A 21896-nucleotide genomic window follows, 5' to 3' on the forward strand; every position below is an offset into this window, starting at 1 on the left:
ACCACTTGCAATAGGAAGGGATAGCATTTCAACCCATCCTGTTTCACCCACTGTGCTACTATAAACAGAGGCCCACCCAATGCAAATCTCTTCTAACCCTGTTTATCACGGAAACAGTCCTCCCTGACCTTGGTCATCTCATCTTTCCACCCTGCAGCGCTCTCCTTTTTATAGTTGGGACTTAAAATTCATAGCCCCACATCTCCCTGGCTAAGATACACCCCACCAAGTGAGGTTACGTGGTTTTCGACTTCGCTTCGTATCTAGCCGCCATTTTGTTTTTAACTGCCATTTTGTGTTGCCTCACTCAGGCAGCACGGCAGACGTGGTGAACGCCGTGTTTTTTGCTTTTGCAGCTGCTACGTGACCTTCCCGTTAAAGAATAACTTCTGCCTATGTTTATAAAACCGAAGTCAGGGTCTCCCGAGTTTCGTAAATCCATGTCTAGACTGATTAATCCATGTCTTACTCCACTGTTTGGGTCCCACCATTCTTCTTCAATTTATCTTGTTTGACTGGCCTTCGCTATTCTCTTCGTGTGTTCTCTTGTTACATACACTTCTGTTCTACCACCTGTAAATTGAATTACAGGCACTAGTGTTGATTAACCTGGAGGGAGGAGAGCACACAGGGTCTGAAAGGAGGGTGTGTTTTAGACATTCGATAACTTGTTTTCGAACTATTCCTATTCGTCAATGTTGTATGCTTTGGGAGTTGGCATTGTAAACTTGTGTACTATAATAGTTTGTGCGCCACGGAATGAAGTGGCAGTCTCCTGAGAACCTACCATTGGTGTACTTACTGGACCACTGTGCTTAGCTGCAGCTAATAAATCTGCTTTTATACACCTAACAGAGTGTCACATGTCTCTGTCTGCCAAAGCAGGTGAACCCGGAGATCTTAGGCGTGCCCTGCGCCGCCTGGCCCGTAAGGTCAGGTTCTCCAATTGGCGGCCCAACGTGTTGGCGACTTCAGCGGTAGTAGTTTTGCCCGAAGATCGTGAGGAGCTTCGCAAGAAAATTCCGGAGGATTTCGCGAACCACGTGAGCGACCCCTGTATGTCAAAGTGGACCGAAGGTCTACTCCTCACTGACGGCTGCTGACCACTGCTGCCCTGACTGTCGCCCTGCTTTGGCCCCCTGGTGATGATTAGTATCGCGAGACATTTGATGGACATCTGTTGGCGTGAGAAAACATTTAGTTAAGTATTCGCGGGTAGCGCCCACCTTTTTGTTTTTGTTTTTTTGTTATTCGATTAGTGCACTAACCGAAGCCAAGGGGATGTATGATTGTGCTGTGACTATATTGTCTAAAATCCCTTGACGTTTGTAAGTAGTCCAGTTCGTTACGAAATGCCTGGATTTAGTAAGTTTAAGAAATTTTGTTGTTTTGGTTGTATTATGGATTCCAGGCTAGAGGGTTCGTGTCCGATTCCTCCGGTTGGAACTTCCACTTATGAGCTCTATTCAAAACATGGCTTAGGTCCTATTGTCTATAATGAAACATGGATTCGGTATACTAAAAAAGATGGTGTTTTACGGTGGCCACAAAATGGTACCTTTGAGCCTGCTATATTAGACAATTTAGAAACGATTCTATTTAAGAGAAAAGCCCGGCCGGCAATGTTTGACTCTTTCCGCCTCTGGCGTAAAGAATCTAAACAGAAAGAAATTAAGCAAATGAAGAAAGATAAGAAAGAGCAGGATATGATGATTTTACAGGCTGCCCAACAGTTTAAAGATGACGAAGCTAATAAGATGGTTGAGGTTTCGGAAAGACAGCATCGTATGGCATAGACAGATGTTATCCTGTGTTACCTACTGCCTCAAAGAGTAAAGGTTCTGATGAAGATCCTTTTGGGTCCCACCTCTTGACGTTAGCTCCACATTATGTGTCAGGCGCTAATGCACCTCCATTACAATCCAGATGTTCTGGTTCCTGCACAGTTGCCTCTTCCTGTGATTCCACCTCCACCCCCCTTGCCACCGACTTCTGTACCCCAAACTCCTGTGCCTCAGTTTCCTTTACCCTCTGTTGCTACTGGTTCTTCTCCTGCTTTACAGAATACGTTGTCGCCTGTTTTATTGTCAGATTCCCCTACAGCTCGACATTGTTTAGTTGAAACTGTTTCTGGTCTCTTGTCACCTTTTCTTGGACCTCTTTTCTTTTCTCCTGCTTCATCTCGAAAACAATCTCATAGTCAGATTCAAGATTTGGAAGAACGGACTAAATTGGATTCTCTTGCTCGTAATTGGATCACGAGCCGTATACAGTATAGTGTGCGTGATGTTTTAGACACATTTCTGCAATGGAATGCGCCTACGCAGAGGTAGGTCTTTAATATTATGTGCAACACTCTTATCAAAGGGTGGGAAGATATGGATTTGGATTTACCTCCTCAGGGTTTATTTGAAATACGGGATCAATTTGATAAGGGACTTATTGTGGGTCCTGATGTAGAGAGTGCTGTTCAGAAGCTTGTTACTTTCCGATCTTCCTTCTTTTCTCAAACTCCTCTTGAGCCTGATCCTGCGGTTCGTCATAAAATGGGACAGTATCCTATGCGAGAAGTTCCTCCGATATGGAGAGAGGCGGACGTAAACGCTAATCCTGCTGTCCCCGCTCATTTTCAGCGCATATGGGTACACGATCCTTGGAAAAGATCTGAAGTGTTGGCACTTAAGAAGTCCTTACCGGACCCTCGTAAGAATCCTGCTGGGTATTATAAAGAATTATCTCAGACTGTTAACGCGTGTATTATGAATTTGGCAAATATTGATTTGCTTATGGGAAATGTAGTCCCACAAGCTCTATGGGCTAAAATTCGTAGACAAGACCATGATCAAGCTTTAGGTGGTTATTGGGCTGCTATTGCGGCCGCAGATGCAGGACAAGTGGGTGGTCCCAAACCTGATGATCTGATTACGGAGTTGCCCGATAGAATAATAGATCTCATGAAAATGATGATGCCTGCGGTACGTGTAAACTGGGATAAGTTAGCAGCGTGCAAACAAAAAGTCGATGAGAGTGTCTCTGATTTCTTTACTCGTTTTGAAGAGACTTTCATCGACCATAGTGGTCAAGATATGAGTACTGAAGGTGGACAGCGATTATTTGTAGATAAATTAGTTTTTAATTTGCTGCCAGACGTATCGCATAAATTGAAGCAATCTGAGAGTGCATGGGCTGTTTCCTCACCTGCCCAGATATTGGCTACTGCTCAATATTATGAGAATAGGGATAAGGAAGATAAGGAGAAAGCGGAGAAGAAAACTAAAGAATTAAAAACGAGGGTTCTTCTGCAACAGGCTTATCCTCCTCGTTCTACTCAGTCCCAATTTCAACAGCCCCCACAGTTTCAGAAGCTGTTGCAAAAACCTGAGTCTCCAGCTCTGCGATTTCCATTGGGTCCTAATCAATGTGCGTACTGTAAAGAGGAAGGTCATTTAAAGATCAGTTCCCCGATTCTGTTGCAGCGTTATGGCGGATCACAGCCACAGGGTCGTGGAGATTCTCGGTCAGTATCCAGAGGTAGAGGGCGTGGTGCGTCGTCTCAGGAACGACGTCTCTCTCCCCCTCAGGACTCTGCAAATTATTTTGACCAGAGGAATTCTCAGTCTGCACAATATTACAATGACGATTATTGTACAGATGGTGAGTATGCTGATTTCCTCACTTGCTAGGACAGCCATAGACAGAGTAAGGGAGTCGTATCAGTTCCAGTGGATCAGCAGGAACCTTATGTTAATGTTGTAACGTTGGGTGTTACAGAACCATTTCTTTTGGATACTGGTGCAATGAGAAGTTCTATTATGCACTCTAAACTCCCTGGGGCACCTTTGTCTGACTTAACAAATGTTTCGGTAGGATTCTCTGGCACCCCAGTTAGCAACCCTGTTTCTTGTCCTTTGCCTATTTCCATTGGCCGTACGATTTAAAAGCTCCACTTCTTTTGACGACGGGTTGCGGAGAGAATTTATTGGGTTTGGATTTATTGAAACGTCTGTATGCCACATTGTATTGCTCACCCTCTGGTGAACATCTTACTTTCGGTGCTAAATTGACTTCTCCGATGTACGTGTCTAAAGACCAATTACCGCTTGAACTACGTTCGCTCCCTGCTACGCTTTGGGCTATGGGTCCGAATGATGTTAGTTTGCTTCACATTCCACCTTATGTGATTACTGTGAAGCCTGATGTTAGGTTGCCACGCATTCCGCAATATAAAATATCTAACGATGGTGAGAGAGCGCTGTTGGCTATTGTTCATGACCTGGTTGAGAAGGGTGTGGTCGAGGAGACCAGAGGAAATGTTTGTAATAGTCCTGTTCTGCCTGTTCTAAAGCGTACTGATCCTTCTCAGCCACCTGTGTATCGTTGTGTGATAGATCTTCGAGAGTTCAACACAATTGTTGTCCCTCAGTTTCCTGTTGTTGCAGACATTACTGCCTTGCTTACTATGATTCCTGCTTCGGCAGCTTGGTTTTCGGTTATTGATCTAAAAAATGTTTTCTTTAGCATTCCCATTGCTGAGGAAAGTAGGGATCTCTTTGGTTTCTCTCTTGGAGGCTGAAGTTTCCGATTTAAGCGTGCACCTCAGGGCTATTGTGAGAGTCCCTCCATTTATAGTCAAGCCTTGAAGTCAAAGCTTGACACCTTTTCTTTGCCATCAGGTGCTACTCTTATCCAATATGTGGATTATTTGTTAGTGGCTGCCGATTCAGAGGGTATCTGTAAGGATGCGACTGTGTCACTTCTGTGACATTTGTCTGATCTACATCACAAAGTGTCGCTTTCTAAGTTACAATATTGCCGACTAGAGGTTACCTACTTAGGTCACCTCTTGTCGAAGGAGGGAAGGCGATTGACCCCAGAACGTATTCAAGCAATTGCACAAATGTCTATACCATCCACACAAAGAGAGGTGCGTGTTTCTTAGGCATTACCTCTTATTGTAGACTATGGATTCTGAACTTCTCCCTACTAGCGAAACCTTTGTTGGCACTCACTTTGAAAGATACGACCCAATCGTTTCCTTGGACTGATGAATGCCAAAAGAGTTTTTCTGATTTACCTACTGCTTTGTGTTCGGCTCCTGTGTTGGGTACTCCAGATTATAGCAAAGCTTTTACACTCTATGTTCATTAAAGAGAAGGTTGTGCATTATCAGTTCTGACACAGCAATTTGGAGGGAGACAAAGGCCATGTGCCTATTTTTCGGCAACGTTAGATCCAGTTGCTAAAGCATTACCTAGCTGCCTTAGAGCAACAGCGGCAGCAGCGATTTCTATTCGTCAATCTGCTGGATTGGTGTTGGATCATACTCTTAATGTTATGGTGCCACACGCAGTAGATACTCTTTTGAATAGGACAAAAACCCAGCACTTAACGAGTGCTCGTTTATCAGGATATGAGTTGACGTTGTTAGCAAGTCATTTACATATCAGGAGATGTAATGTTCTGAATCCAGCAACATTGTTGCCTATTTTGGATGAGAAAAATGTACAAGATCAGCATGATTGTCTTCTTTGTACGGAAGAAGAAACTAAGGGTCGAGTCGATTTGAAAGATACATCACTTACGGATCCGGATGGGATCCTGTGGGTAGATGGGTCCTGTTTTAAGCTTCCTAATGGCGAGACGACAGCAGCTTATGCTGTTACAACTTTACATACAATAGTGGAAACTGCACGCATTTCACAGCATTCAGCGCAAGCTGCAGAATTAATTGCATTGAGAAGAGCATGTGTGTTGGCGAAAGGAAAAAGAGCGACTGTTTATACAGATAGCCAATACGCGTTTGGCGTTGCCCATAGTTTCGGCTGTTTGTGGAGAGAGAGAGGATTATTTACCTCCCACAGCACTAAAATACAGCATGGTCAGTTGGTGAGTGACCTTCTTGAATCACTTACCTTGCCCACTCAAAAAGCGATTGTGAAGTGTAGTGCGCATCAAAAGATTACTGATGACTTGGGTCGGGGAAATGCATTTGCGGATGAAATAGCTAAAGAAATGGCACGGAATGTTGAGGGTCGAATGTATGTTGCAGGACCGGCAAATTAGGTCCCAGATGCTGGTATGTGTGAAGACACAGTAGAAAGCATGAAAATTATTCAGAAAGAAGCAACTGAGAAAGAATTGAGTACGTGGAAAGAAAGTACGGGAATGTTGGATACGATGGGATGTTGGACGGAATTGTCAGAGCATCAGAGATGGTTGTTACCGGATGCGTATGTATTAACTGTGGTCACTATGGCTCATGGACCAGCCCATATTAATTCAAGGGGCATATGTAATCTCCTAGCTCCAGTATGGCAAAATGAAAATATTCCTAAATGTGCAGAAAATGTAGTGAAGCATTGTATTGTTTGCCTAATGCCTAATCCGGGAAAGGGAACTCCAACTCCAGCAGGTCACTTTGCTCCCCCTACATATCCTTTTGAGGTACTGCAAATAGACTACATCCATATGGAGCATTTTAATAACCTTAAGTATGTCCTGGCGGTGGTTTGCGCCTTTTCCAGATGGATAGAGGCCTACCCCCTAAAGGACAATACTGTTTTTTCCACTGCCAAATTCCTTCTGAAAGAGTTCTTCCCGAGGTTTGGTTTGCCGCGCATTGTCTGGAGTGACAATGGGAGTGAATTTGTAGGTCAGATCATGCAAAAAGTATGTGTAGGTCTTGGAATTAGACAGAAATTTCATGCGGCAAACCATCTTCAGTCAGCGGGTTTGGTAGAGTGTTATAATGGCACTCTCAAACTTAAGTTAGCAAAGATTCAGACTAGTACAGGCCTTTCCTGGCCTGACGCCTTGTCCTTGGCACTTCTCTCAACAAGAACGACTGTCCATTCTTGTTTGGGGCTTAGCCCATATGAAATAGTTTTTGGGTGCCCTGCTAATGTTTGGGGAGTCCCTCGCCCCAAAAAGTATTCAGACATTCCGTATCCATTGTTGGTTGACTATTTGCACAACCTCACCACTAAATTGTGTGTTATTCGTCAACAGGTCCAAAACGCTTTGCCGGAGGACTCCTCAGATCCAGGACACTCCATCCAACCTGGAGACTGGGTGTATCTGAAAAACTTCCAGAGGAAAAAGAATCTGGAACCTTGTTGGGGTCCTACTCACCACCAGTACAGCAGTGAAGGTCGTTTGAAAGCGAAACTGGATCCACAGCGTGCACTGTAAGCGGGTACCATTGCCTTTACCTTACGACCAGTGGGTCCGAGAAGGCGTTGGTGACAGTGAATGTGAGAAGGTACCCAAATTTGTACCATTTAGCAGTGCACACCTGGATTGGACTAGTTCCAAGAAAGAGGACGACAACGTTTTACAGGAAGCTGTACCTCCACATCTTCGACTAAACACGTCAGATCCAGAAACATTGGTCAAGGACCAAACAATGCCTGGCAAGACACGATACAACCTGAGAGAAAGGTTGCCTAGAGACATTTAAAGTTTTGTGTGTTCTAATTCTTGCCTTGTGTTAAGAAGTGAAAGATTCCTTTTCCCCTATCCATCAAGTTGCAGGGTCACGATAGGAGTCTTAGGCTGTGACCTGAATAATGACTAGGTCAACAGGACTTGCAGTGTCATAGGACGGCTAACAATCACAGCCAAGTGATTAAGGAAGATTATCGTGAGCAACGCCTTTAGAGTAATGGATGGCGCAGGAAAAGAGAATGATGTAAAAACAATGAAGAGAAAGCATTATAAGAAATTATTATTCCGTCGTTGTGGCGTAGCATTATGTATTTCAGTATGTTTATTCAGTTTATTAGCATGTATAGGATGGATTGTACACAGTGTGCAGCCGACACCTGTCTCTACTTCTACTTCTTTGATTCCCTCTACTACTATTTCTCCACACAAATTTTATGCACTCCCAGACCATGAGCAGATGAGGAGAATGGAGTATTTTAACAACTCATTTATCCAACTCTTGCATCAACATCAATTGGTAGTGAACACTACTGATTGTTGGGTTTGTGGGCTCATACCACATAACACAGAGAGAGGGATGCCGTATTTAGTTCTTCCATTCACGTACGAAGGTTCCGCTTGGGCTTATCTGGCTATGTTCTCTAATGCATACCAGAACCTACTCCGATATCCTCCTGGTGGGTACTATAATGGTGGAGTGGATTTCAGTCATAGCTCCTTGATCAAGGGAATAGTGACCATGGCAAAAACAGCTGATATTATTAAAATTCCCAAGGATGAGAAGAGAGCGTATGATGGAGGGAACATGGCCCGTACGTCACTAGTCTCACTGATAAGATTAAACAGAAGAAATTTGCACCAATTTGGGTTTTACCCCAGAGAGGTAATCTGTGTTTACGAATAAATGGTCAGAATACCAAAGTTGAGCAAGAAAGGAGTAATTGTTCCCATACATACGTCTATATACCCCTGACTCCTTCACCGTTAGTTCCATCACAAGGCACATATTTTATCTGTCATGATAAAGCTTATACATGGCTTCCCACACATTTCTCGGGGACATGTCATATAGCTTTCCTTCGCCCTCCGACATATACTGCTCCTACAGATCACCATAGAAAGAGATTGGTTAGAGGGGTTATTGATGCGGAAGACACGGCTGGACAAGAAGGAGGAGATTTCCTGAAAGGAATTCTTCCTTTTTGGGGTCCAATAGCAAATAGTAGAAACATTAGACGCTTGGTTCGTGTGGTCGATGCTACCATAAATATAACTTCTGGAGCATTGAATAATTTGACAGCTGAACTTCAGGCGGATCGCCCTATGACTTTGCAGAACCGAATGGTTCTAGACATTGTCTTAGCTGATAGAGGCGGAGTTTGTAAATTGATTGGGTCCAGTTGCTGCATTTACGTTCCAGATAATGCCCCTACGGTATACCAAGCCATCTCTAAGCTACATGTCATCTCAGAGTCCATTCATCAGGACACTGGAGATTGGTCTGTGATGGGATGGTTTTGGGGACTACTGTCCACATGGGGATGGAAAGTGTTAACTTTCCTTGGATCGATTCTAGAAGAATAACTTATGCCTATGTTTATAAAACCGATGTCAGAGTCTCCCGAGTTTCGTAAATCCATGTCTAGACTGATTAATCCATGTCTTACTCCACTGTTTGGGTCCCACCATTCTTCTTGACTTTACCTTGTTTGACTGCCCTTCGCTCTTCTCTCTGTGTGTTCTCTTGTTACATAGACTGTCCTTTGTAGCATTCAAGTGTGTTCTACCACCTGTACATTGAATTACAGGCACTAGTGTTGATTAACCTGGAAGGAGGAGAGCACACAGGGTCTGAAAGGAGGGTGTGTTTTAGACATTCGATATCTTGTTTTGAACTATTCCTATTCGTCAATGTTGTATGTTTTGGGAGTTGGCATTGTAAACTTGTATACTATAATAGTTTGTGTGCCACGGAATGAAGTGGCAGTCTCCTGAGAACCTACCATTGGTGTACTTACAGGACCACTGTGCTTAGCTGCAGCTAATAAATCGGTTTTTCTATGCCTAACAGAGTGTAAGTGTCTCTGTCTGCCAAAGGAGGTGAATCTGGAGATCTTAGGCGTGCCCTGCGCCGCCTGGCCCGTAAGGTCAGGTTCTCCACAAGGACACTTCTTTAGCACTTTATATTGAGATTACGTAATAAACTTGTTCTCCAAGGCTTACAAATTTTTTTTGCCCCATTTTGTAGAAACAAATACTGGCCTTTTGTTTACGTTTTGCTATTCTGAGACAGCCAAGCTCTGGTGTATGAAAAAGAACTGATGCAAAGTTCTCAGGGCTTTTTTGTTACATGTCAATTTTCCCTCTGCCTGCTGTAATATTTGCTAGGAAACAATTTACACTGCTCCTAAATACATTTTATTGGATATATTTATGTGTTTTTACTCTTTCAGGATTATGTCTCGAAATAGAAAAAGTACTGATTTTATTGCTTTTTGCAATACTTTTTCGAGCCTGGACTTAAACTTACAGGACAGGACGGTAAAAAAAAAACAGCCAGGTGAAAACCCTACTTACTGAGGAAGGGGATGGAAGGTTAAAGACTGAACACTCAATAAATCATCTCCTAGTGATTAAAGAATAAACATCTAGTCAGTTATTGGCTGTATGGCCTATGCCGCAAAACTAATCACAAGCTGTGTCGCTTGAGGGAGTCGCGCACTGTTCACCTGGTGTAAAAACACCTATTCATAATAATCATAATCATCACAATGTTAATTTTCACACTGTTGTATTTGCATCATTTGTTTTAAACAATAAATCAAAAAGTTCTCTAAGTTGTATACATAACAATGGAATGAATCAACTTGTATCCTTTACAAATCTTGCTATTGTACATTGTACATAATACATTAAATGAAAATCATTACAAGGACTTGATCATGATCATAGAAAAAGTCCCACTTAAAAATGGAGTAGACAATCACAAAAGACTGCTCCAACGAGAGACATTTTGGATTAAATTCTTAAATAGTATAAATACCATGATACCAGTAGGTTTAAATGACAGGATAGATTTTTCTTGCCACATTTGATTTAGGTCTTTATAAATCACATGTCAGGTACTCATCTGGTTCATAACACACTCATGAACAGAATACACGAACCCTTTCATCCAAATTTCCACACAGTCTTTATCCTTGGGACACTTACTTAAACAAGAGCATTACATCTAGTACACTCAAATAGGGGTTAAGTTGTACTTTTACGGTGATTTTGGTTTATCAGAATCATCTATATTAGTAACAGGTTCCATTGAGCATGATTTAGAGAGATATATATATCTTATCCATTATGTCCAGTTGGATTATGGGCACTGATTGAGCAATTGGCATAGTGTTGAGTTGGGGGAACTGTACCATCGAATGAACCAGAGTTATTGGCATCTTTAGATTATTCACATGTCTTTTGGTTGTCAGTTGCGGTATTTTGAACATTGTTTTTTTGAAAATCGCAAAATTGCACTAATAAGGAATTTGTTAATAAATTATTGTTGATATTGGCAATCTTATGAGTTTACATTGGTCTCGTTCAAAAAATGTTTTAATTTGAGCACACATTCAGGCAATAACAGTAGGCATTGAGCATTAATAAACATCTAGTCAGTTATTGGCTGTATGGCCTATGCCGCAAAACTAATCACAAGCTGTGTGGCTTGAGGGAGTCGCGCACTGTTCACCTGGTGTAAAAACACCTATTCATAATAATCATAATCATCACAATGTTAATTTTCACAATGTTGTATTTGCATCATTTGTTTTAAACAAAAAATCAAAAAGTTCTCTAAGTTGTATACATAACAATGGAATGAATCAACTTGTATCCTGTACAAATCTCGCTATTGTACATTGTACATAACACATTAAATGAAAATCATTGCAAGGACTTGATCATGATCATAGAAAAGTCCCACTTAAAAATGGAGTAGACAATCACAAAAGACTCCTCCAACGAGAGACATTTTGGATTAAATTCTTAAATACCATGATACCAGTAGGTTTAAACGACAGCATAGATTTTTATTGCTACATTTGATTTAGGTCTTTATAAATCACATGTCAGGTACACATCTGATACATAACACACTCATGAACAGAATACACGAACCCTTTCATCCAAATTTCCACACAGTCCTTATCCTTGGGACACTTACTTAAACAAGAGCATTACATCTAGTACACTCAAATAGGGGTTAAGTTGTACTTTTACGGTGATTTTGCTTTATCAGAATTAGATATCATCTGTATTAGTATCAGGTTCCATTGAGTAAGATTTAGAGATATATATATATCTTATCCATGATGTCCAGTTGGATTATGGGCACTGATTGAGCAACTGGCATAGTGTTGAGTTGGGGGAAAGGTACCATCAAATGAACCAGAGTTATTGGCATCTTTAGATCATTCACATGTCTTTTGGTTGTCAGTTGCGGTATTTTGAACATGGTTTTTTTGACAATCGCAAAATTACACTAATAGGGAATTTGTCAATAAATTATTGTTGATATTGGCAATCTTATGAGTTTACATTGGTCTCGATCAAAAAATGTTTTAATTTGGGCTCACATTCAGGCAATAACATTAGGCATTGAGCATTAAGTTTAAGAAGCATTGCAATCTTGGCAGTATATTCCCTTTTGAAGATGGCCGTCGTAATTGGACTTAGAGCAAGGAGCGTTTGTTTCGATGTCCGTCATTTAGTTCTACACCCTCAAACACATTAAGTGGAGTCCCGGTGCACCGACGAGGCAAACATTACATTGAGTTTATCGAATTGTCGGTTAATAATTTAGGTATGGACCGTTAAATCGAAGTTATTTTGGGGCAAAATAGAATATTTATTTATTCATTCACTTAATTAAGAGGTTTATATTGGACAGTGTTTTTCGTTTTTTCTAGATAATCGTTCGCGATAGAGAAAACTTGGTAGGATTACTTTAAGTTTTGTTACCCCACTCATGGTGAGTTGCAGCACATGGTGTTCTAACACACGTATTTATTCATATTCTTTTCAGTAAAAAGCTTTGATACTGAACTGAAGGAATGATTGGTTGTGTTAGTAGTTTAATTTACTGACATGCGAGTGTTACTTGACAATTTTAATTAGTTTTCACTTACAGTCATATGAAGTTCTGCATTCTGGCCCTTAATGGTAAGCTTAAACACATTCAGTTCTTTTTTGTGATTTCTTACTATCATTGCGCCATACTGGTGTCATGGATGCTTATTAGCATACCATTATTGTGCCATTTTGATTTTTGCAGAAAAGGTTGTCTTGAAACTTTAGGATTACCACACTGAAGTCAATAAGGTAGGCACATACCATGCGTATTTCATTTAACACATATATGGGTTTTGTTATCACCATGGACACTAACATCTCATTATAACACATTTTATTCACAGATCATCCCGTGAAGAAGGAACCGTTTGGTTCCGAAATGCATTGGGCAACCTCAATGAAATTGTTGCAATGATTTTCATTTAATGTATTATGTACAATAGTGAGATTTGTAAGGATACAAGTTGATTCATTCCATTGTTATGTTTACAACTTAGAGAACTTTTTGATTTATTGTTTAAAACAAATGATGCAAATACAACAGTGTGAAAATTAACATTGTGATGATTATGATTATTATGAATAGGTGTTTTTACACCAGTTGAACAGTGCCCGACTCCCTCAAGCCACACAGCGTGTGATTAGTTTTGCTTTTCAGTACACAAGGGGTGACATCCCTTGCCAGTCGCAGCACCATTAGATTTGCATGAATAAGGAGGAATTTAAACAAAACAGTTAATGAGTGCACCCCACATCCACATTAGTGTATCAAAATATTGATGCCAATGCTGGCCACAGCTCCCTCTCTTGCTGACCGGCTTTCTCCCATCCCTCAGTTTCTTTCCACTTTGCACAGTACCTTTTGTCCATTTTAGTTTTTTTAGAGAAAACTGAGCTTTCAGTCTCCATTGGTAGGCGAGAGACAACACCACTCTGGTTAGGGTCCGCTCAGCAAGGGTAACCAAGTGGGGTTGGAAGTGTCCTAATGTGGGCCAACCAATGTGCCTGCACTCCTTGACTTGTGCTTCTGTGCACACTGACCCAGGAAAGCAGGGCACGTACCAGTTGAAGAGGAGGTGGCTCGAGAGTTCCTTTGTTCACGATGCTGTGGACCTTGCCACTTAAGTTGTTCCTCAGGCCCAATTATGATCCCCACCATCTAAACTATCTTATCAGCTCCGTTTCACAGTGATGAGTACTTCAGGCTGGTTGACGTTTTTTCCATTGGGGTGGCACTTCCTCTAATACTTTTTGTCTTTAATAGTAAATTGCAGGATGGGGTTAGAGATTTTTAGCGCTGTGATGTTTCTTTGCATTGAGCTAATTCAGCGGAATACATACAGTATCCATTTCCCTGGCACTCTAATCCCAGATAAATATTTCTTGTTCAAGCTGATTGGCCACTTCAAGGCTGCCAACCCAGTATTGGGCAGAGCAATGCAGGCTCTTCCCTGCATTGCAGCAGAGGCCTACAGTTCATCTTGCCTCAGCATCCTTACAGTCCCTCTCCCCAGCAGTGTCTTCCTCATGCAAGATCACCTCTAATTTCCCTCCTGAGAAACTAGTCTTCTCTCTCCTTCAAATCAGGATCAATGCAGTCTCTCCTGGCAGTTTCGTAGAACTCTCCATGTTTATGATCCCTACCTTTTAAGGAAGGTTAGCTGTAGTTACCCTAATCCCTAGAGTATAGTGAGTTTCTGGGCTGCCGCTGGTTTGGAGGCACAAGATTTTAGAAGAGTCATCTTGACGTGCATTTGCTCTAAACGTGCTGTCCCATCTTTATATCAATGTTGCATACAGCATTTGTGTATTATAATAGCAATTTCAGGGGGTTGTTTAAGGCAGTTCATACCTTTTAGCCGTTCGAGCCAGTAGCTAGTAGGAAGGTGGGGTGGAACTGGGAGTCTTCTGTCAGCAGGACCCGAAACAAGCTCAGAAAAGAAAGACAGACAGTCCTTACTTAAATACATGTTAACTTGTGGAGGGTAGCCCTACCAATGCTCAAAACACCGTATTGCCAAAAGTACAAAAACCAAAAAGCTATAAAAATCAACATGGTGGGTGGCATAAGTTGTGGTGTGCGTTGTATGCGTTGGAATCCATAACTGGCGGATTTCAGTAGTTTTACACATTTGAGCCAGAGCGATGCCTCAGTTTTTAACTGTGTATTATTAGCATCAATCAATCATGGTATTTGTAAAGTGCGCTACTCACCCGTGAGGGTCTCAAGGAGCTCAGAGGGGGGGGAGGTCTGGCTACTGCTTGTAGAGCCAGGTCTTGCGGAGTCTTCTGAAGGCGAGTAGGTCTTCGGTCTGCCGTAGATCTGAAGGTAGGGTGTTGCAGGTCTTGGCCGCGAGGTAGGAGAAGGATCTGCTGCCGGAGGTTGTTCGTTGGATGCGGGGCAGGGCTGCAAGGGCGAGACTGGCAGAGCGGAGCTGGCGGGTGGGGGTGTGGAAGCTGAGCATGAAATCAGTTGCTACTCAGTAATGATATTTGGGATCACATTTCCATTGGGAAGGCTTATTTTGTTTGCTTATAATTTGCCATTATTTGACTAATCTTCACGAGATTTTCCCAAAAAAGTCTCATCCACCTCAGCTCCTTCCAGGAAAGATTTGAAAGGTGAACGTACACCAAATGTGGCAGGAAGCTAGATCTCAACACTGAGTTAAGATGTGGGTCCCAGTACCAGAGATAGTCAAAGGAATTGCCATCATACTTATGAGTGACTGTATTCAGTCTTGATCCACAAGAAAACCAAATAAAACAGTTTTTAATGCGTCCAAAACTCATAGCTTTAGTTGTAATGCAATTCATAAGCAGTTTAATATTTTTGTTGCAAATTTGTAAAGGAATTCCAAAGTCTTTGTAAACCATGTCAAATCCAATCAGCTTTCATAGTCCGCCTATGCGGAAAAGCCAGAAAGCAGTATGCTGAGTTTGCAATATAAACCAGATGCTTGTATGTGATTCTTAGGAACAGGGTATAGACCAAGCCATATATCTTGCACAGTATAGAGGCTGATTAAGATAATATTCCACCTTTCCATTGTATTCTTGTTAACAAGGTCCCTTTCTAAGCAGTACGGAACCTATTGTAGCAGTTGCAAATGAAGGTCAACTGATTAGCACTGTGAGACTAATGTTGGGCAGACTTCCACTCTAGAAATGGGACTCTTGAGTGAGAAGAGAAGGAAGGAAGACAATGTTTGTGTTCTCAGCCACGAAGCACACACATATTTTGGCGCTCCTCATGACCAGCATATGAGAATATAGGGGTGCATAACTTTATAAACTACCTACTTGCCCAAGAGATGGGATGCTTCAGAAATATACGTAAATACAGGGACGGACAGTAAATCTCACCAGTAATATGTTATGTTATATTATGTGACGTGGGGTTTTATAAAGTGCTCAGCTACTCAGGTAGAGTGTCCTGGTGCTGTCAGACCCAGCAGGCACAGAGCAAAAGGAATAGATGAAATTATTGTACAAACAGCCATGTTTTAAGATCTTTCCGGAAGACAAGAAGGTTGTCTAACCTCCGCATAGACAAAGGCAATGCATTCCAAAGTTGGGGCGCCAAACGTTTGAAAGAGCCTAATTGCTGGGACCATCGCCAGAGCTAGCGATGTAGAACGTAACGATCTAGACGGGAGGTAAAAGCCTATTCTTTTCCTAAGGTAGCGGGGGCCCGCACCGTGGAGAGTTTTGAAGATGATGCATTTGCGTACAGGCAGCCAATGGAGAGATTATAAATAACAGCGGCTACGTAAGAAAGATGAAAAGTTTGTTCAATGATATGGAGTTTTGAAACTTAATTGTATATTAATGTATTCGTTTGATGATGTTTGATGCTGTAAATGGCAATACTAGTCATTTCATTTGTTATTGCAGTGACCCCTGATAAAGGGCATCAGAGGTCCGAAATGCATTGGGTATTTAAAAAAACGACACTGTCCTTGACGAAATTGCTTTACTCGTGTTCTGTGCAAGAGGTTTGGATGGCCCAGCCTTAACATTTGAAATCTTGAAAATTGGCAAATCCACTTCGCATGTGGAGAGAAAATGTTTGAATAATTTAACAAAAGTGTGCATAAACTGGATTACACCGAAATATATGGATTTACTTTGTTTAGCTGGACAACTGCCTACACTAGGTAACTCCAGTTGTGTGTTTATCAGGGGCGATAGCAGGCCCCTATTTTGAGAATGTTATTTACCCAGGTGACGTGAGGGCATCGCACCAAGCCAAACGGCATGCCAATAGTGGACGTACTTATATAAGTTTGAAAAGCGATTGTAAGAAAATGGTGTGCATCCCTACTCCTGAGTATTCTTTCAGAAATATACTTGCCATGCCACAAAATCCAGTTGTCCCTTTTGATGACATTCATTGAGTTAAAAAATTATGGCAAACTCCTTATTATATCAACATACTGATAATAGCCTCTGCTATTATGCTAGGACTCATATTATATCTGAGCTTTGATTCTAGCAAGAATTTAATTTTGCCATCTTTCCAGAAATGTACATGCAGATTTTGGAAGTAGGCAGGGGAAGTAATATTTATAGGGTTGGGATGCACTGTGACTCTGTCACTCACATATTTACATGTTGAAGGGTATTCATACACTCCTCTCTAGTCTTTTCCTGTACTAGAAATGATCTTCTCATAATGAAAAAGATTGTGATGCCCTCCGTTCGGATGAGTAGCTCTACAAAAGCTATTTAATTAGGCTAAATATATTAGTAGGTGCTATAAATGTTTTTTAATGTAATTACTCCTACAGATATCAAAGTCTGAATTTTCTACAGTGCATCTATATCCCCTGTTTACAGGGACCGTAAAAGTCATACACCTCCCTCTAAATCATGGGTACTCGCAAACATTTTCCCTGGGGCAAAAAGGTAATTTCTGGTGTGACCGAGGGCCGCAATAATGCCAGCATGGTGGTGGTTGTTGGGCTTGAGAAGTGTAGTGGGCATATGGGAAGCAACACATGTACATCTAGAATTTGAATTGCACCTGGGAGCAATCCCAGCTTCCACACTTGACCAAACAGTGTGATCCTGGGCAATTGTTTTATTTCACTTTGCCTATAGGCATTGTTGTCAGGGTGGGGTAGGAAGGAGACATGAATGTTTCTAAATTGGTGCTAGAAAACTGTCAGTTTAAAGAAAGAAATTGCACTTTTAAAATCTGATGTACTGAGGTGAAATGATTCTGTAAGCTCATAAAATACACTTTTCTGAATTTTGAAGGGACTTCATCATATTTTTACACGTTTGTTGCAAAATATCTTTAAAGATGAAAGTGTTCTTAAAGTTAAGTGGTGCAGGACAGCATCTGTGCTTCTTATTTTTGTAACTTTTTTTTTACTTTTTCAGTTCGACTGTAAATAAATGCTGGCCATTTTTTAAATATATTTATGAGTATTGGAGCTTTGAAAAGTAAACAGCAGCCTATGGCTTCTGTTTAACCAGGGCCCAGATGTAAAAGTCAGGCGGACCGCATACAGCCCCTAGACTTCACTTTGAGTATCACTGCTCTAAATGATAGTGTCGAACAAAGATGCTTCAAAAAAGTCTTAGTGTTGCTCGATATGATTTTGCCTTGAAAAAACAAAACACAAGAAGAGTTTGGCAAAACAGGAACAGTTGGTTCAAGTAAACACTGTGGCCAGGACTACAGCTTGCAGAAACGAATCTGAGGGCTGTCTCAAAGCACAATCAATCCAAGCGATTGTCCCACAGTTTTGAGGGCAATAAATGTACATCGTTGTTCCTATTTTGGTAAAAGAATGCAGGTCTAGTCAGTGGAGTCATAAATAAGAGGTGCCTGGTAACAAATGCCGGTGGACCTTGTGTGGGCACAATGTGGGTCATTGAGTAGTGTGTCCAGATGTCTGGCATGAGGGGCGCGTGATCAATGCATAAACTGTGTGTGTCATGTCCTCATTGGCTGCGTGTTCATCACTCTATGTGGAATCTGACTTTATGATGTTTGGTAATGCTTTCACCCCTCTGACCATGTGTGCTTTAGTGAGGCTAATTTCCATGGACCTTTGTGGTGTCACTGTGCATATCTGAGGATGGACTTGAGTTTCCTGTTCAAACGTTTTATGCCAGCTATATGCCACCCAATCTATTACCTGTCAATCAGTTACCACGATCCTGGATTAGGGAGCCTGCCTGATCACGTATTTTCGAATTGGGGTTCATGGAGAGTTCATTATGGGGGAATTTGACATTAGCAATGCAGTTACATCTGTGTATGCGAATGGACCATTATAAGCATTAGCACCGTTGTTATCAATGACAGCATTTCCCCCTGTAGTTGAATTTTCAACTACATTGTCTAACCCATACTTCAGAACAGTCACATTATTGGGGACATTCTGTTTTTAAGTTTTGACTACTGCTACTACATTCCTAGTTTATTGCCTTCTACCTAATTTGAGGACTGCATTTTTACAGCAAGAAGCACCTAATTGAAAGAAACCACACAAGACCAATAAAAGATTAGAATGGCCAACAGTGATATGCACAGTCCCGTCAGCCACAGGGGGAGCCAGGCAAACCAGTTTAGATATAATATCACTACAGTGGTTCTAGAGGGAGGAATTCTTACCATCCACTGTACCACTCCATTTAATCTATACTTACAAAAGTTAACTAGATGGTGTATCCGAACAACTCACTGGAGAAACAAAGGGAGGGAAAAATGGACGGGCGCACACATGTGTTAAGCCGAGAACCCTCACTCTCCCTAGGGTGACATGCTTCATCATTGGGTTCCTTCTTACACACTGGGACTACACGATACCCAGTGTGGGCTACAACTCTCCCGTATGAGAGGAGCGCAAGGTATTTCTCTTCCAATGTAGGGTGGAGTGAAAGGGCAGAGTGCAAAAAAAGAAAATTAAATGTGAGTTTAAAAAAATTATCTCTTGTTGGGCAAGATTCATCTTTTATTAGTGTCCCCCGTGGATAGACTAAAAAAGCTCAGTTTTACCCTACTGATAATTTGTTGTTGCAGTAGTAATCCTGTTCAGCATGAGGGGAACTTTAGATTCGTACATTTGGAGTATATGCTCAGCTGAGGATCCAATGGGTCGATTATGCCATCTGTTGAATTATGACTAAATGCCTCTAAGTCAGAACTCCACTGTTAGAAATGGTATTCCTAGTTGGCTGAGTTAGGTACCTAGGCCAGGCAAGAACCACCACTCTAGTCAGGGTAAGCCAGACACACAATATGAGAAACTGTGCTCACCCTCTGGTAGCTTGGCACAGAGCGGTCATGCTTATGTACAAAGACAATGTGTAAAGTATTTGTGCAACACACAGACACAGTAACACAATGAATACACCAAAAAACATCTTTACAAAGGTTTAGAGAAATTGAGAATATTTATTGGAGTGAAACAAGACAAAAACAACAAAAATATAATAAGTAGAAGCCAAGATATACATTCTTAAAGAATAAACCAAAAATAGTGCTTAGAAGTGAATGGCAGTCAAAAAGCTTCTTGAGGTCACGAGGGACCAGTGCAAATTCAAAGTTCAGGGCGACCACGATGGAGGGTAAGCCGGCTAGAGGACCCACGGAGTGCCTGCTGAGAAAGTACCTTGGATGGAGCAAAGCGTCAACACTGAGGGCTCAATGTGTCAATAATTTCCATGCAGTAGGGTCACTTCATTGTCGTTGAGACTTGCTGAAGTGAAGGCAAATTATTGCAGACGAACCAAATAAATCGTTGGCATCAAGCTGTGGAACCACTGTTGTCGGTCAGACGCTGCACCAAAGGGCAATGCAGCCAAATTTCTCTCAGTCGATGCAATGCATTGTTTTTTGATGAAAACAGCTGCAGAACCCACTTCTGAGGGCTAGAGGTTGGAGGGGGAACCTCAGTAAAGGGTAGGACTAACAGAAGGCAGAGTCCAACAACACCAGCAGAATTGTAAGACGTCTTTTGTGTCCCTGAGACTTCAGAAAATAGTCGGCATGCCAGCAAGCCCTTGGACATCACTTTCAGGGTAATCAGAGTCCTGTCATCAGAGTCAAGAAGCAGCAAGCAGAAGGGCAACACGCCGAAATGCACTTCTCCCAGAAAAGTAGCTCAGTTGAGTCCTTTCAGCAGCACAGAGTCCTTCTGACAGAGGTTCAGTTCAAGATCCAGAAGGGTCTAATTTTATGGGTCAGAGATCCAGTACTTATAGGCAAAAGTGCCTTTGACGTAAAGGGTAATTTCAAAGGAACTCTCCGAAGTGCAGAAGGATCCTTTTCTTTTTTTTTTTTTCTCAAAGGTTTTTATTAAAGTTATTTGAAGTCAAATATCAATTACAAAAAGGAAAATATAATATGTCACAATTATACATTCACAGGCTTAAAATGGTAGAAAAAAAGAAAAAGAAAGAGATTTTAGTTACACAAAAAACTGTCCCCAAATCTTTTCAAACTTTGTTATCCCTCCAACTCGTGCTGCACCACTGGTACTTGTGGTGATCGCCAATTCTGCAGTAAAAGTGATCTAGCGACAGCCATTGCTATACAGACAAATTTAGCTAAATATTCTGGTAGTTGACAATCAGAATCATAACCAAACAGTAATAGTTTAACGTTACAGACAACTGGAATAGCGTAGTAGAATTGAAGAAAGTGAAAGATTGCATCCCAAAAAGGCTTAATTTTAGAACAGTATGCCATAGTATGAGACCAATTCGCCGGATCACATTGGAAACATCTGAAACAATTTGCAGACAGATTATTATACATTTTGGCAATAATGGCAGGGGTGCGGTACGAGAGCCATTTAACAAAAAATAACATTCTGCGCCAATTGGCGCCACGTAATGAGCCAAAATCTAACTTATTAATGGTTTTCCATGTATCGAGAGGAAGCACTATATTTTCCTGAATGTGCCATTTACGTGTTGCTTTATCACACAATTCCTCTTCCAGACTAAGGGGTCGATTAGGATCGCGGACGGACTTGCGTCCGTCCGCGACCCCAGAGCAGGAGGGAACCTCCGCATGGCATGCGGAGTTCCCTCCTGTGCAATTAGGATGTGACCGCCACCCTGGCGGTCACATCCTCTATTTTTAAAATTGCAGCGGGTGCAGCTTCAAGTTGCACCCGCGGCAATGTTAAAAGTGCACGCATTGCATTTGCATGCAGCAAGAGGCAGGCACTGCGCGGTGCCTGCCGCTTTCTGCATGCAAATGCAGGGGGGTACCATAGGTACCCCCCATGTGCACTCCCCACCCCCCCTTCACCTAGGGGGCCCGCAACGGGCCCCCGCAGTGAAGATCCGTATGCTTT

At 41.8% G+C, this 21896-nt stretch overlaps 1 protein-coding gene across 1 annotated transcript in view; it reads left to right on the forward strand.

The window, feature by feature from the left end:
* Positions 1 to 21896, forward strand: part of LOC147732923 (histamine N-methyltransferase A-like) — an 855634-nt gene that overhangs the window by 154432 nt on the left and 679306 nt on the right. The gene's annotated exons all lie outside the window — the stretch shown is intronic.

The sequence above is a fragment of the Lissotriton vulgaris genome, chromosome 2_1 (genome assembly GCF_964263255.1).
Source record: "Lissotriton vulgaris chromosome 2_1, aLisVul1.2, whole genome shotgun sequence".
Lineage (NCBI taxonomy): Eukaryota > Metazoa > Chordata > Amphibia > Caudata > Salamandridae > Lissotriton > Lissotriton vulgaris.